Source organism: Coturnix japonica, chromosome 1 (genome assembly GCF_054131305.1).
Source record: "Coturnix japonica strain WE chromosome 1, WE-NBRP24, whole genome shotgun sequence".
NCBI lineage: Eukaryota > Metazoa > Chordata > Aves > Galliformes > Phasianidae > Coturnix > Coturnix japonica.
In genome coordinates, this window is record NC_140663.1 from 148572598 (window position 1) to 148588732 (window position 16135).

A 16135-nucleotide genomic window follows, 5' to 3' on the forward strand; every position below is an offset into this window, starting at 1 on the left:
ACTGTGAATAGTTTCCTATAAATATTCCTTCGTCTGCATTTAGTAAGTTGATGATAACTGCTGCCTGCCTTTGAGTACTATTGCTATTAGTCAGTAAAATTGATGTAAACTGGATGGTGCTGTATGCGTGATGATGGTTTTAGTGGCAAACACTCAGAACATTTATCAGTGTTCTTTTAGCTGTAAACCTCAAAGTTCCTTTTCTTCCTTCCTTCCTTCCTTCCTTCCTTCCTTCCTTCCTTCCTACCTTCCTTCCTTCCTTCCTTCCTTCCTTCCTTCCTTCCTTCCTTCCTTCCTTCCTTCCTTCCTTCCTTCCTTCCTTCCTTCCTTCCTTCCTTCCTTCCTTCCTTCCTTTCTTCCTTCCTTCCTTCCTTCCTGAGAATCTACATGTAAGTCTGAAAATGTTTAGTTACATATTTTCTTCATTTAAAAGGTGAGAATTCTGCTTAGGAAAATAAGACTTTTTTTGTTTGTTTGTTGAAAAGCAAAATAAAAGCTAACATCATCTATAGCCAGAATCTTCCCTGTTCTCTTCTCTCATTTCCTAGTTTCATTTTTACTCTTCTCAAAAAAAAAAAAAAAAAAAAAAAAAAGTAAAACATTCCTCAAAATAAAATAATCATACATTTGGATTCCTTCACTGTTTCCAGAAGAAGTAAATATCTTTAGCAGAGGCTTCTTTGTCACCAGACATCCCTTTCTACAGCCTCAGTTCTGTAATTTATATTTTCCTGGTGAATTTTGATTCCTTGTTTAATTTATTTTCTATCTGAGCAGTATCTAAATCTCTAGTGAGACAAAGTCTGAAACCTTTGTCTCATTAACCAAATGAATACCTTATAGTGCAGATTGGAACTATTACATCTATCGTGCTTTAGAACGGAAGATATCCACCTTGGTACTTGAAGCTCTTTCTCCCTTAAAATGATCCACTGCTTTTTGAAAGAGAAAGTGGAAGAAACATTATTAGGCAGGTTACTAAGATGTTCACATAAATTCTTGCTCTTTCTCCTATCATTTTACTTATCAAAATTGAAGTGTCTAAAAGACAGATTGGAAATCTCTTTTACCCTTCACAAATACACTGGTTGATTCTCATCTCAGAGGTTACTGGCAGGGGTTCAGATCCTCCTTATGACACTTGTTCTTTGTCTTCGTTGACTTGTGTTAAGTCCTTATGAGTTAAGGCAAGTAACCAATGCCAGCTTAGTGAAAGATTTTTCTTAGTTACCAAGCAATATCCCTTTTTTTTTCTACTATGAATGGCCTTCTGTAAAAAATATTATCACATAATTATGAACTGTATTATAAAAAAGTATAGAGCTGAGTGAGATTAATGAAGATTCCAGCATTTCATAGCTTCTGAATACCACATTCTGCTACTTACATTTCTTTGTACCAGTATGTTTCTTTAGTAATTTCTACAGTACAAACAACAAATACAGAGACAAACTGTAATAACTGAATGATGAAATACATGGGAGTGGAAATGTAAAGTTGGGTTATATTCTAGTTCTTCAGAGAATGTATTAAATACAAAACATGTTACGGAGATACTATGGCTGAAGAATTCCCTGTGTTTAAGGCAAACCACTGAATTTTCATTTTGGACTAACAAATGTCAAATTTTGCTGGGAAGAATTCTCAAGACTTGCCTCCTTTTTATTACTTTAATGATGTTTAAAATCTTTAACATAAAAAAGAATGCTGTTAATGGATACTTATTTCCCAATCTTTTATGAAAAAAACCAACTTTCTCTTTTTTTTTTTTTTCACCTACATATAAAAGATGTTAGATTTCTAAGAAGAGTTCAGAGTTTATATCTTTATGTACTGAATTAAGACCTAAGGGAATGGCATGAAGATACATTGGAGGAGGTTTGTATTGAATATTAAGAAATGCTCTTTCCCAGAGGGTGGTAAAGAACCGAAGCAGGCTCCCCAGGACAGCAGTCGCAGAACAAAGCTATTGGACAACTCTCTCAGACATGGCTTGGTTTTTGGCTAGTCCTTTGTGGTGCAGGAGTTGGACTCGATGATTCTTGTGGGTTCCTTCCAACTCAGGATACTCTGTGTATCTATGAACTATGATTCTGTAACTTTAAAGAATGTTCCCTCTCTCTTATTTAGGCAATGTTGTTAGATGTATGCTGTAGTCCTTAAAGAGTAAAGACATTATTTGAGACAGTGATTACTTCTCCAGAATGACTTTACTGAGATTAATATTTAAGACTTCCTACCAGATAAAATTTAATAAATAAATAAATAAATGCAATATAAAGAATTGTCATTCCCCTTTTAAAGTACCTCAGAATAATTTAAGAATCACAGGTCAGAAGCCATGAAACTTATTTTGAACTCCAGTGTATTTTAAATTAATGTTATTTCTTCATTCCTTTTCGTTCCTTTCTTCTAATATGCCAGTAATGAGAATTAAAGGCAAATCTGCCATTGCACATTACAGGATGTCAAACCATAAAATATTTCAGGAATCCGACTGATAATACAGACTGAAGAGGGGAATAATTTTAAAGACTCAAGATTTATGTTTACAGGCTTGTGACACTACAGCACTATAAAAAATTGTAGATTATTCCCTTTATATTTTATTTTATTAATAAAAGACCAGTGATATAATAAATTATTCTTATGTTTAACAAGTATTTAATTAACTTCTCTAAAAAGCTACAAGTCACATTTTGTTAAAACTTCTTTCATATTCTTAAATATAATTATCTAAAAATTATCAATCATTTTTATTAGTTAATACTTGAAACTGCATGCATATTCAATATAATTATTAACACCAATCCATTTACTGGTTCATTTAGCTCTGGCTATGCACAATTATGTGTGACACTTTGAAAAGAAGCACCATTTTCATAATGATACAATCATTATAGTTTTTTCTGAAGTCAACAAAGGATTTATTCATTTTAATTCTATTGCTTATCTTTTTGCTGTCTAACTTATAAGGACAAGAGAAGCCAGTTGGTGATGGAAAATATAGCTGTTGCACTCCGTATAATTTGCTCTCATAAATTGTTTTTTCCTTTTGTACTTTTACCACAGTACAAAATGAGAACAAAATAAAACTGTCTGTGGAAAGAAAAGGCCAAGAACTGCTTCTCAAAAACAAGAAAGTTGATTTCCTGAGGTGTTCTGTGAGTAAACTGGGTTTTGTTAATCAAAAGTGGTGCTGATTAATCTTTTGTAAAAAAGTAATATTTTATAACATAAATTCATGAAGAAAATGCTTTGAGAAAGTGTTCGTGAATCAATGAAGATTATTTCTATATGTTTTAGAAGACAGGTTGATGAGTTGGTTGCTAGCATACTACTTTATGTAGAAGTGAATGGTGTTTCTTAGTCACTTAAGCTAGATTTCAAAAACATATACTTAGGTTCTTGGGGTTTTTCAGAAATCCTTATATTAGGTCTATTATACAGATAAACAGTTTATGTGAAATCTCACTTTATATTCTGTATTATGCTTGAGAGGAGTATGGGTATCTGAGGGCATCTTAATGTCTACTATTCCTCAGGCACACAGAGATTTTCCCACATAAAACAAACAAACAAAAAGTTTAAAACTTTAATATTAAGAGGGCTAGAAAGTGATACATTCTAGTGTCTAAAGATTCCTTTATACTAACTAGAAATGAAGGACCAAGCTATAAATGTTACCATACCTACAATGTAGTCCAAAGTGCAGATATTACAGTATCTGTACCACTCGGAGACTTATTTTGTCTACTAAAATGAATCTAACTTAGACGGTGCTCTTTTACATTATCCCCTTAAGTCAGAATGTCTAGTCAAACATAATGCTTTTTTGAGGTTGCTTCTTCCCTTCTTCCCTTCCCTTCCCTTCCCTTCCCTTCCCTTCCCTTCCCTTCCCTTCCCTTCCCTTCCCTTCCCTTCCCTTCCCTTCCCTTCCCTTCCCTTCCCTTCCCTTCCCTTCCCTTCCCTTCCCTTCCCTTCCCTTCCCTTCCCTTCCCTTCCCTTCCCTTCCCTTCCCTTCCCTTCCCTTCCCTTCCCTTCCCTTCCCTTCCCTTCCCTTCCCTTCCCTTCCCTTCCCTTCCCTATGGTTCTTCTCCACTCTGTTCTGATGTACTCTTCTCCATCTACTCTACCTGACTTTTTAAGCAAGCTTTAGTTTAGTAGGTCAGAAAAATAGGGTAAACTTATAAACCCCTTAAGTGAGATGATTACTGCCCTTGGGGTCTTCAAGAATCGTCACTAGGTACTGTTTACTTCTGTCAGTATCATTTGCACATTATTAGCCTTTCTTTGTCTGTTAGATTTGAAAGCAATCATGCTTTCATACTTTGTGTTTCATTCTATAGTGGCATTTAGATTCAATTTGTGCTTTTTTGTTTTGTTTTATTTATTTATTTTGTTTTCAAATTGCCATTGTAGAATAATCTTCTCTGCCTTTTAAACTAACTGTTAGTTGTATTGGGCCATATTTAACTTAATGCATTAGATTTTAACAACTTTAATTTTTTTTTCTTTTTTTTTTTCTTTAGATCAATGTTAGATCAATGTTGATGAGTATTTAAAAACAAAATGAACAAAACAAAAACAATAACAAAAATAGATACAAAATAAACTTTTATTGCAGTGTATGGATTATGAACAGAAACATAGAAGTGTTCTGAGTTCTAGGACTTGAACAGATGACAGAGTAGTAAATCTAAACTTGCTTCTAAGCAGTTATTGGACTTTCTTTTCTTTTGGTTTATTAAAAAAAAACAACAAAAAAAACACATATATTTTGCACTAAATATAAGTATCACATATATTATTAGATACTGCAGAAATTATAATCAAGTTATTCTATCAATTTCCAATTGCAAGTTCACAAAGAAAAAAAAATGAATTGTGCAAACATCTGTTAAAAAGTTCACAGAAGAATATTTTAAAAAGAGAATTTAAGATCATGTTTGCTACTTCTATATTCAGTCCCCTTGGAACAGAGATGAAGCAGACTTCAATGTCTGTATTTAAAAGCAATCAGCAGTTTTCTCATGTGTCTCTTCTCTAAGCCATGCTTTTGGAATAAAAATTTGTTTTGGTTTCTTTGTGAATAATCCCTGTGCTGTACATGTCTGTTAGGGTTATGCTTCTCCTGTTTTGTCTTGACTTTGTTTTCCAGTGTTTCATTCTTAATTTAATGCTTCTGTGCAATACTGAATTGATATCCCTGCTGGTCTTTTCAAAATATGGACACACTACAAGCAGTAAATGATCAATAACCTACAAATTCCATCACATAGCCTTTCTTACATGCTGGAACAAAGTGTTAATTTTTAGATCTATATTTATGTTCCTTTCCTCCTTGGCTTTTCTGGTAATTGTGCCAAAACGATGTCAAGTGAGCTTGCTGTAGAAACTGGCTTTAGAAATGCAAGTAAATGCTTATTTATTCTTTTATCATAGAATAATGCATTTAAATAACTGTTCTGTGGCTATTGTTCTGGGACATAAACTGTTGTTTACTATTTTTTCTTTTCTTTTTTTTTTTTTCCCCTTTAAGTGTTCTTCAGACTCTAATCTCTTAATTTATACTTACCATCCACTTTGAGTCTTGAGTGGTAAAGCATGTTTAGGTTTGCAGATATAAGATAAATTGCTGGACTGATAAATGCTCTCCTATTCTGCATTATATTTCAACTTGGAACACTCTGCAAATATTATGTAGTGATGTATACTAAAGGCTAATTTAATTTTGGTCATGTATCTTGAACTGTTTGGCATTGCAATGAACAGTATCCCATTACTGAGCACCTCAGATATTAAATCCACATTTTACCGAGATATTAACCAAAAACTTCTTTAATTTTAACTAAGTAGTTATTGAGTCACAAAGGATCCTCACCAGGTTACACTCTTACTTAATGAGAAAATTATTCTAACACTATTGACAGCTGTACAAGGCTTCCCTTGGGTGAAAACATGAATTCTTTTCCTAAAAAGAAACTGAAAAACAGATTGACACTTTCAAAGCATACGTAGCTTCAAGGAGGATGCTTGAAGGGCCTCTGTTTGCCAGCAGCACTGGTGCTTGTTTACCATGAAAGGATGTTCTGTGTTACCTTGTTTAAATTTATAATTTGGTAATCATCAAATGGCAGGATAAAGATATGTTAATTGAGGTGAATTGTGTTAAGCTCTTCAGAGCATATAGGCATGAACATTTGACTGAAAATAAAGCAGTGGAAAAAGACAGAACAAATTCAGAACTATGGGTTTCTATTTCTTTGTTTCTGCCACATTTGTCTAAAAAAATAACAAAATTAAAAACCTGCTGGATTGACTTCAAAATACATATTTTAAATGTTGGATTTTCTTAATATTACACTGAAGACTATCTATGACTAATTAAGACATTAGATTTCTATTCAGAATGCAAATAGAAAATAACTCTTACCTAAGAAACTTTTTTTTTTTTTTTTTTTTAATAGGACTGCATATCCTATAAAAATACAGTATATAGCACTTTGCATATGGACATTTTAGTTGTTTCTTGTGTAGTTTGCATTTTAGATTTGTAGAGTATAAAAGGAAAGCTTTCTTAATACGCTGTAGTAAATGACTAAAGTGTGGTAACTAAGGTAAAAGAAAAAAAAAAGAAAACCCTTCACAAGAATAAACTGGAGTTATTCTATATGGATGTCTGAAAGAAGGGAGAACTTTTTTTTCCATTTCTCTTCAGTGATTTACTTGTTTTTATGTAGGGCATCATTGCAAGAATAAATTCTTGAGAAAATCACCACAGAATGTAATAGAAGATTCCTATAGGTTTAACAAGATCATCATGTAAAGGGGTCACAGAATCACAGAATGAATCACAGAATGAATCACAGAATGACCCGGGTTGGAAAGGACCTCAAGGATCAAGAAGCTTCAACCATCCTGCCTGGCAGGGCCAGAAATTTCCATGTTGTCTAGATCAGGTTGCCCATCCAACCTGGCCTTGAACATCTCCAGGGACGGCGCATCCACAGTGTCCCTGGGCAGCCTGTTCCAGGACCTCACCACTCCAAGGTCAAGCTAAGGCCTGTAGCCAAAATTACATATAAAGTAATGCAGTCAGCACCATTTCTGGCTTTCAGGCTAAGTCATGGTACCACATAGCTGAGTTGTTTTAACAGTAGTGTTAGATATTAGTTTTAGAGGTACTATCTCTGCTAACTACCGCTTGTCCTGAAAAGAAATATTTTTTAGAAAGTCTAGAAATGATCTCTGCTGCTTAAGAGGGACTGAATAAGATCCAAAATCTGTGAGTACTTTCTGGCATCCTGCTTCTTATTTCCACGACGAAACTGTAAAATATAACAGCCAGGTGTGAAGGGATCCAGATGCTTAGAAAATAATTTTACACTACTCAGAATATTCTGATCAAGGAAGAAAGATACATTATGGTCTATAACAAGTCCAGAAGCGGGTATATTTATGACCTAGTATCACTTAGGTTTAATTCATTGGATTTAAAACCAACAGGAACAATTGCAATTGACTGTTTTTATCTGCATGATGAAGGCTATAGAATTTCATCATCTAAGTACTTAATATACATTCAGAAGAATCAGTCCCTCTGTTCTTCAGGTCTTTAAATGAATAAAAGTGGTTCAAAAACTGAAGAGGGTTCATGTAACTATAGTATTTTAATCAAATCAGTTGTGCATTTTTCCAACTAAGTTGTGTTCATGAAGTTCATCATTGTGCTATGTTTCTCCATATGTAATGACAGTATACATTTCCTTTTGAGAGAGGAACTTTTTAAACTTGAAAACAAAATTATTCATCTCTTTATCAAAATGTGGACCACAATTTTCTTTTTATTTTGGTTAACTTGACCTGAATTACACTTTCCTCTATCTGAGTTACTCCAGAGTTGCATGTAATCTCTAAAATCTCTATTTCTTTTTTGTTTTCTATTTTTTTTTCCTTCTGTATCTTTGCTATTCCATTTTGTTTTATATTTGCTACTTTCCACAAAATAACTCTATTTACTTTCATGGCCCCATGTGTAATATGTCTGCAGATGACATACTGGAACATTCGTTCCCATCTTTGCATTCCTGGGAAGCTGCTTGATGATTTGTGCAATTGCTTGTGATATTCAGGCATGAATGTCCCCAAAATTCTAGGAGAGAGAAAACTAGTTTCTATTAATTGGTTCTTCAGTGTGTAAATCTCAAGTGTAATCCACACTGGTGTCTGCAAGTGGCAGTTAACTGATTTCTGTACAAAGAGTTAAAAATTCCTAGAGAAACATCTACAGGCAATATGAAAACCATGATAGAGAAACAATCTTTTGCTGAGGAAGTCTTTGAACATGAAACTACAGGATTTTTTGAACCTTACAGGAGGGAAGAACTGCTTTAATCTTTCGCTGTTTTCTCATACATTTCCCAAGTTCATCTTCCCTGGCCTCAATTACTGGCAGAACATTAGTCTAAACAGACAACTGACCTGATCCCAGAAAGCCCATTCTTTCATTCTCATGTACCATATCCACTTGAGAAAATACTCCAGTGTTGGGTTTTTTTTGTTTGCTTTTTTGGTTGTTTTTTAGTTTTTTTGTTTGTTTCTTTGTTTGTTTGTTTTTTTTTTAATCTCTCTTCTAGTAGCTGTTCTATGTTTGATAATAGCCATCATAAAAATTACCAAAGATGCAGATGTGTAATAATTTTTGTAAATAACTAAGACTCTAATCATGGGAATGATGTCAAATCAAAGTAAATAGCTATTCTGTAATTAAACTTCAAATTCCATTATCAGTAAGTGACTTAAGGAATCACAGCCATTGTTTTCAAGAGAACTACCTACAAATGTAATGGGTACATGAAATATACAAGTTGTGCATGTTATTTATTACACACTGTGTTGAATTTATTTCTTTCTCGTACTATATTAACTATATATTCAATCACTTCACTTTGGAGAGAGTCTAAACTTTCTAGGCATTTCAAAATCAAGAAGCAGCTGTAATGATGTAGTATTTTGGGGCCCATCTTTAAAAAAAATGGAAAAGAAGCCAAAGGTATCAAATATTACATAAAATATAAGTGTAGAAGTCCCAATCTGAGCCCCTAAAACTTTTATCAGTCTTTGGCATAGTTCTACAGATGCTTTAGATATTCTTGGACATATCTTGCAAAAGACTAGATCAATTTGGGAAACACTGCTGTCATGGGTTACTTAGATTTACCTATGCCCGTGACAGGGGAAGCCACCCCGTAGGGCCCCCCGGGGCCCGGAAAGGAGGGGGAAAAGGGGAATGGGATAAAAGCAGCGGCAATCTAAGGAGGAAAAACTTATTTTACTAAATATGATATCGAAATACAAGATAACACAATATAATATAATTGAGGCTAAGAAATAGAATGAAACAGAGAGAGAGAGAGACTCCCTGAAAACCGAGAGGCCTACTGTGAACTCTAGGCGACACGGCTGGAACGCTTCCCACTCTCCGAGACGTTCGAGAGAAAAAGAACACTCCAGCCTGGGAACAAGATTATATAGCGTCCTGGTCCCGTGACTTATCACTGGCCGTGTTGTTCTCTGGGATATGTAGTCTTCTTCTGTGGACTGCACATTCAATAGAAGTATCCATGCTTTAGATGATGTTATGATGTGGAATACTAATAGTAAAATTACAAAATTACAAAACCATGACAACTGCTTAGGTACTGTCCTGAAAAATGTCCTTCCTATTGGCTTTTGATTTAATTTACTAATTTGTCATTCCAAAAAGTTCCATAATTTTATTTTAATTGATAACATAATTTTATTTTTTTTTTTCCTTTGCTTTGAAAAAGATTATTTCCTTTAAACTTAGTATGTAGCAGAGATGCCATATGAGATAAAGAATGATGTTAAAAAAAGAACTATCTCAGGCTCACACTTGGATGCTGTGAGCAAAATGAAGAGATTCTTGAAGCTAGCACATGCTGGTAGATTTACAGCTCTGCTGTAATTGGTGAAACCATTGACAAAACATGTTTATACAGGATTCATGAATAAAAGGATATTTGCTGCATGTTCTCAGTACTTAAATGATTTCTTTTTCTTTCTTTTTCATTATAGCCAAAAGTAGAAATTTACGAGTTTTACAAATTTGAAGGCTGTATGATAAAGAATTTTTCAGTGTTGATTCTTAGCCATACCAGTGGTAAGTAGAATTCCCTCAGTTTTTGTAACACCTTCTTAAGACACTCTTGCAAAAATAAGACCTGTCTGAACGACTACATAGGGTAGGAATAGGAACACTGGCATATATAGTCTCTGTCAGAAAAAATTATAATTAATGTAATTATTAGTGGAATCATCCAGTAACAGTAGAATTTTATTAAAAAATATTTCCCAAATTGCTCACCAGGCTACACAAAATTGTGTGTTTTCTTAAAAAACAATTTGTGTAAGGGAAAAACAACAACAAAAAACTAATTTCACACAGATCTTCTGTTTCCTCTTGTTTCCTGTTATCCTCTGCTTTGCACAGTAGAAATCTCATCAGAAATGCTCCTGACCCAGCTCCCTTTGAAAACTATTTTGTCATCCTTCAGCTCCTTAAGGAAAAGATGAAAGTGAAAATATGGATGTGTTTCTAATGAGGATAATGAAAGTTGAAAGGCAAGTGGAGGTACTGGGGGGAAAATAAAATGTGGATACTGATAGATGCTCGGTAGAAAAAGGTGCAAATGATAAGTCTGTAATATGACAATGAAAATAAACACTTTACTGAAGAACAAAAATTCTGACAAACAATGTTAAAATCTGACGCTTGAGATTTCACTGAGAATGTGTGGTAGGTGCAGAGGATTAGATTGAGCAGAATCAACACCATATACACCACTCACATTCTTGTGTGTTTGTTTGACATAATATTTTGTATGCCACTGAGGTCTGCTATATCCTGTACACAAAATATTTCTAACACCAGCCTAATATTATAGTATTCAGTGGCACAGAACTTTTCCATTAGTCATTTAAAGTGATTAAGTTCTTGAATTCCTCCTGGAATTCCTCCTCTCTCTCCCCCTGTCTCTTCTCCCATTCTTAATATATTACTTAGGTATTTTTAAAATCTGATTTTCCTGCAGTCTCATTTGGCTATTTTGCAGTGTACTGTCTTGAACAAGAATAGGTATTTATCTGATAAATGATGATGACACAAAGCTATTCCTGAAGCTTATTCCTCATCCTAGTCTGGGTTTAATAAAGATTCTTATTAGTTGGAGATGATTTATATGATTGTTTCTGTTTGCATTGCTTTTGTTATCTTATGTTTACCCCTCTTCCTGTCTTTAGTCTTTAGAACTTCTTCTGCTATATATATTGATAGATACTTTACATACATAGATCGTTTTGATGTTTGATTGTACTGATAATATTAAATATTTGGACCATGCCATGAAGTCCTTTGAATGCAACAGATTTTTTACTGTTCTGAGTGTAATACAGGCTATTAATAATGTACTGTCTTACTTCTTTCATCAAACTGTGGACTTTATAGTTATAGTGAAATTATCTCTTGTTGTCTTACTCTAGAAAATTTACAATGAGCATGATGAAATAAAACCCATTTTATAACCATGGTAACCGTCAGTAATATCTGTAATCTCTCTCATTTCTCCATAAATATTGAAAAAATGTCCAAAAATAAGTGTTGATTTTTATTTTTTTATGCAAAAGGATACAAAGAGAAAATCAATGATGGGCATAATGTTAAATCAAATATGGCTAAGCATTTAGGAAACTCTGGCACAATTAATATTGCAGGCAGTAAAAAATATTTAGATTCAAATGAATTTGTCAGAGATAGACTATGACTTTCCATAAAATTGTTTTTTCTGCATAAGTGCCTCTGCAAACAGATTACTGTTACCCCTAGCAGTATTTTGTTAAAAAAAATATTGATTTGCATATTTCTTTTCAATTTTTTTATTTATTATTATTACTATTTTTTTAAGAGAATCTTATACTTCTTTGTCAAATTTCATCCATCTGCCCAAAAACCCGATAAGATTTTGTGAGGAGAACAGTCTATGTGACGTGTTCCTGACAGATTCTTTTGCAATGTAAGGGCAGTGATAGCTGAGAAAATCAAGAATTTCTACTTGTTACTTCAAAGTTGCTAAATATATTTAAAAGTTATATTTTTGAATAACAAATCACCAACACAAGTCTCTGTAGTAAAAAATGTGCTAGTTCTATTGTTGATGCAATGCTCTATTCAATTTAATTTCAAAGGCAGACATTTAAAACTTTTCTCAGTGGTCACACTTTTAAGCTAAACACATGGGACATTCCATTGATAAGCTGTTTCAAAATTTTCAAATTGGATGCTATTATTTTGAGAGAACAATCATATCAAAGATAACATAAAGCTTGAAACAGTGAATATAACATGGCTCCTAAGTTTTACAGTGATTCAATAATTGTGAAGCAACTCAGCGCAACTCAGACTCATTATATAGCATAAGAAATATGTTTATTCTTTGAATTGAGTCAGATTTGTATAGATATGTTATCAGGAATGCAACACTATGTATAATCTTATGAATGTCCAAAACCTCTAGTGGTAGTGTCTGGGACAAACATTTGATTGAAGACTGGATTTAAGGGCAAAATAAATAATCTTTTATTAGTCCCTCCCATGCTTAGGAAAAAAAAAAAAAAAAAATCTGAAAACATTCATAAGAAATAAATTCAAGTGACTAATATTCAGTAATCTTCATCTCTATTATCCTGTTCCTTGTTTCTATCTAAAAGGATATTTAGGATATGTAAGTTGCTGAATACTGGGCTTGGTTCAAAACAGAGAAGCCTGTTATTGGTTGTTTATTTGTTTTGTTTTGTTTTTTTTCCCCTTAATACAACTCCAACACAGATGCTCTCATTTAAAACCATGTTAGTGCATATACATTAGATAGAGATGCTACAGATTGTGTTACATGATGTCTATTTTACTAATAAAACATATGTCTATTTTCACCTTTCTGAACAGTGATAGCAGGCACTCCTATGCCACAGGAATAGGGAGTTTAAAAATGGATAAAATCTCTTTGCATTTACTAGTTGCAGTCTGATCTGTAAGTCCCAAAGTTTGGGCTTATTTTAAAATTTTATTCAAATATGAATTTGCCTCCTCTTTGATTTCTGATTACAAATGTTCCTCTCCCACCAGGAGAAAGATATAGTTACTTTTGTAGTAAATTCCTTTTTAGTTTTTTGTTTGTTGTAATTGTTGTTGTTCATATCACATTCATCTTGAGCTTCTCCAATTAGAAATGTGATGATGAATTCAAATGTGGTCAACCCATCCCCTCATCTTCTCTCAAAGGATAAAACCATACATGTAGTGGAGTGATTTTTAATTGATTTGTTTATGTATGATATGTGAACTGTGCTACAGGGGTTTATGGCAGAGCTGTGTTCTATTTGTAATCAGAAAATTAGATGGTGAAATTATCTGTAAATTTCTGAATTATCTCAGAACTGCTATTGTGAATAAGCAGTTATCTGTGGGGAAAAAGAATAATAAAACCCTATTTTTACTCATTATTTATTTATTTGACAGAGAAATGTATACTTCTGAATGATATACTTGTTCTGAAAATGTATTGGTAGTCTGAAATATCTGAGTGCTTGAATGATTAAACTACACCTGTGGAAACAGTGTTTTGAAAACCTTTCTTCTGAGACATATTAAGTACTGTACCACAGAAAATAGCTCTTCCAGGAACAAGCTAATACAGTGCCAGAAAATCAGCTTTTATAACATTGTCAAAGTATTCCCAGCTATGACACAGTTTTAGAAAAAGACACTGTCATGAACATCAGAATACACATGAATTTCAAGATTATTATTATTTTTTTTGTTATTACCTATTCTTTCTATAGCAGTTAACATTATTTTAATAAGGCAGGTCTTCCAGTATCCTGTCATGGAATGTTCTCGTGATAATAAACTGCAAGATTTAAGTTATGTTATTTTCTTGTAAAATTGAACTAGAGCAGGTACTGTGGAAATAGCTCAAACTGTGGAAAGGGATACAGCATGTCACTCTTTCCGAGGATGTTTTTCTTAACTGAATAACACCATAACTTCTCACTTGTATGCCCCGGTGGCGCAAATGGTAGGAATGCCGCATTGCAACACCAGAGGCCCAGGTTCAATTCCCCCCTGTGGCGCAAGTGGTAGAAGTGCCGCTCTGCTACACAGGAGGCTTGAATTCCACGGGGTTGGACTCGATGATCTCTAAGGTCCCTTCCAACCCGCACAAGACTATGATACTATGATGATATGATACTTTCACAGCACCCTGAGATGAAAGCTGGTAGCCATTCTTGCACTATCCAGAGTTTCAGGGGCATATTATTTGTGCAAAATTGTTAGGCAGCTGTTTCTGACACTTTTTTGTTATAATTCTATTTTATAACATTGGGAGATGAAGACCTTAGTTTTCAAAGTACATACATGCCTTACTTCCATTAAAATCTGTGTAGATAGCTATATAAATTCTGAGTTTCTTGTGCTAATACATTTATTCAGCACAGATGGAAAATCTGTAGAAGAATTGAAAACCAAAACCAGAAAGGCCACACATAGAGAACTGTAAGCCTTGTTTATCTAGACCTAAAAAAAATGTAATTCAGATTTGTTTGCAGTTGCCATCTCCCAGTCTATGTGATTACTTCCTAAGCTTCTCTCAAACTTTTAGACACAGATCTACCACTCAGTCCTTTTAAGAGTATGTAGGAGCAGAAGGGTTTAACCATTGACATGATGCAGTATCTTCTTCAGTCCTTTTAGAGCAGTATCCCCAGGCCAGTGTATGTTGTGAAGTTTCTTTAACTTCTTTTTGGAAGAAAACCAATCAAGCAAACAAACAAACAAAAAACAAATAAAACCAAAACCAACCAAACAACCAAACAACAACAACAAAAAACCCACACCCAAAATTAGATGTTTTCACCCCCAAACCATGAGTAGTGGACAGAACATCAGATGATTTCTTTTCATTTGCAGGGTAATTTCTGGTGAATAAATTTTAAGAATACAAATAATGCTGCTGGGAGAACTGAAAGCATCTGCAAAGCACAGTGCTGTCAATGGAAGTGTGTCCACTGTGTCACAAATTCCAAACTGTGCAAGTTTACAAGAACAACTATAGCAAGATCACAATGGACTTCAAAATCTATTTTTTTTTCCTCATCTGTGGAATGGTGAATTGCTACAGAATGAAATCTGGTACATTGTCTCTTTGTTCTCGGCTGATGTTCAAATGTGTGGATTAAAATCACTCTTTGTTGAGGCACAAATATTGGGAAGTCAGTCAAGCTATTCTGTTGTGGTAACATGCTGAGGCTATGATGCTTAAAGTAACTGAATTAGAAGGTTGAAAGGAGGATAAATTATGCAAAATGCCAGACTATTACTTTGTAAGCTACTTTTCTGGGAAACGGGTTTATCAGTGATGATACTTCTCTCAGGCAAATTTATGAGGGGGAAGGTTAATGATGGGTCTGAATGCATCTGGGTGCTATTGCCAGTAACATCACACACCTCTACATTATAGTGTGCTGGCACCAATGACTCTTTCTGATAAAAGTGTTCTTTTTTTCTTTTTTTTTCTGAGTTTATTTTTTTTTTCCTGGCTTTATTTATTTATTTTTTAAAAAATTATTAGCATTTTTCAATATAAAAAAATAAATTAACTCCTGGGGAAAAATAAAAATAAAAATGACAACAACTGAGAGAAACTATAGCGTATGTAGAAAGGAGCTGAACACCACTGTGATTACTCTACACAGTAAATTATCCAAATAATATGTCAAGTGCTTTTATTTATTTGTTTTTAAGTTACTGTCAGCTGTCTCACTAACCGGAAGTTAACATTAAGGGGATGTGTGCAAATCCTGTAATTGGGTTAATGGTTAATTTAACTTAGGTAACTGACAACAACACATTTAATTAAAACTATTTAGTTAATTATAATTATTAGAAGGTAATATTCAGAGTTGTACTTCATATTTTTTAATAGAAAATTCAGAGGGTTTTTTTTTGTTGTTGTTTTTGTGTTTTTTTTTAATCTGGAATAACAGTGCCTCTGAG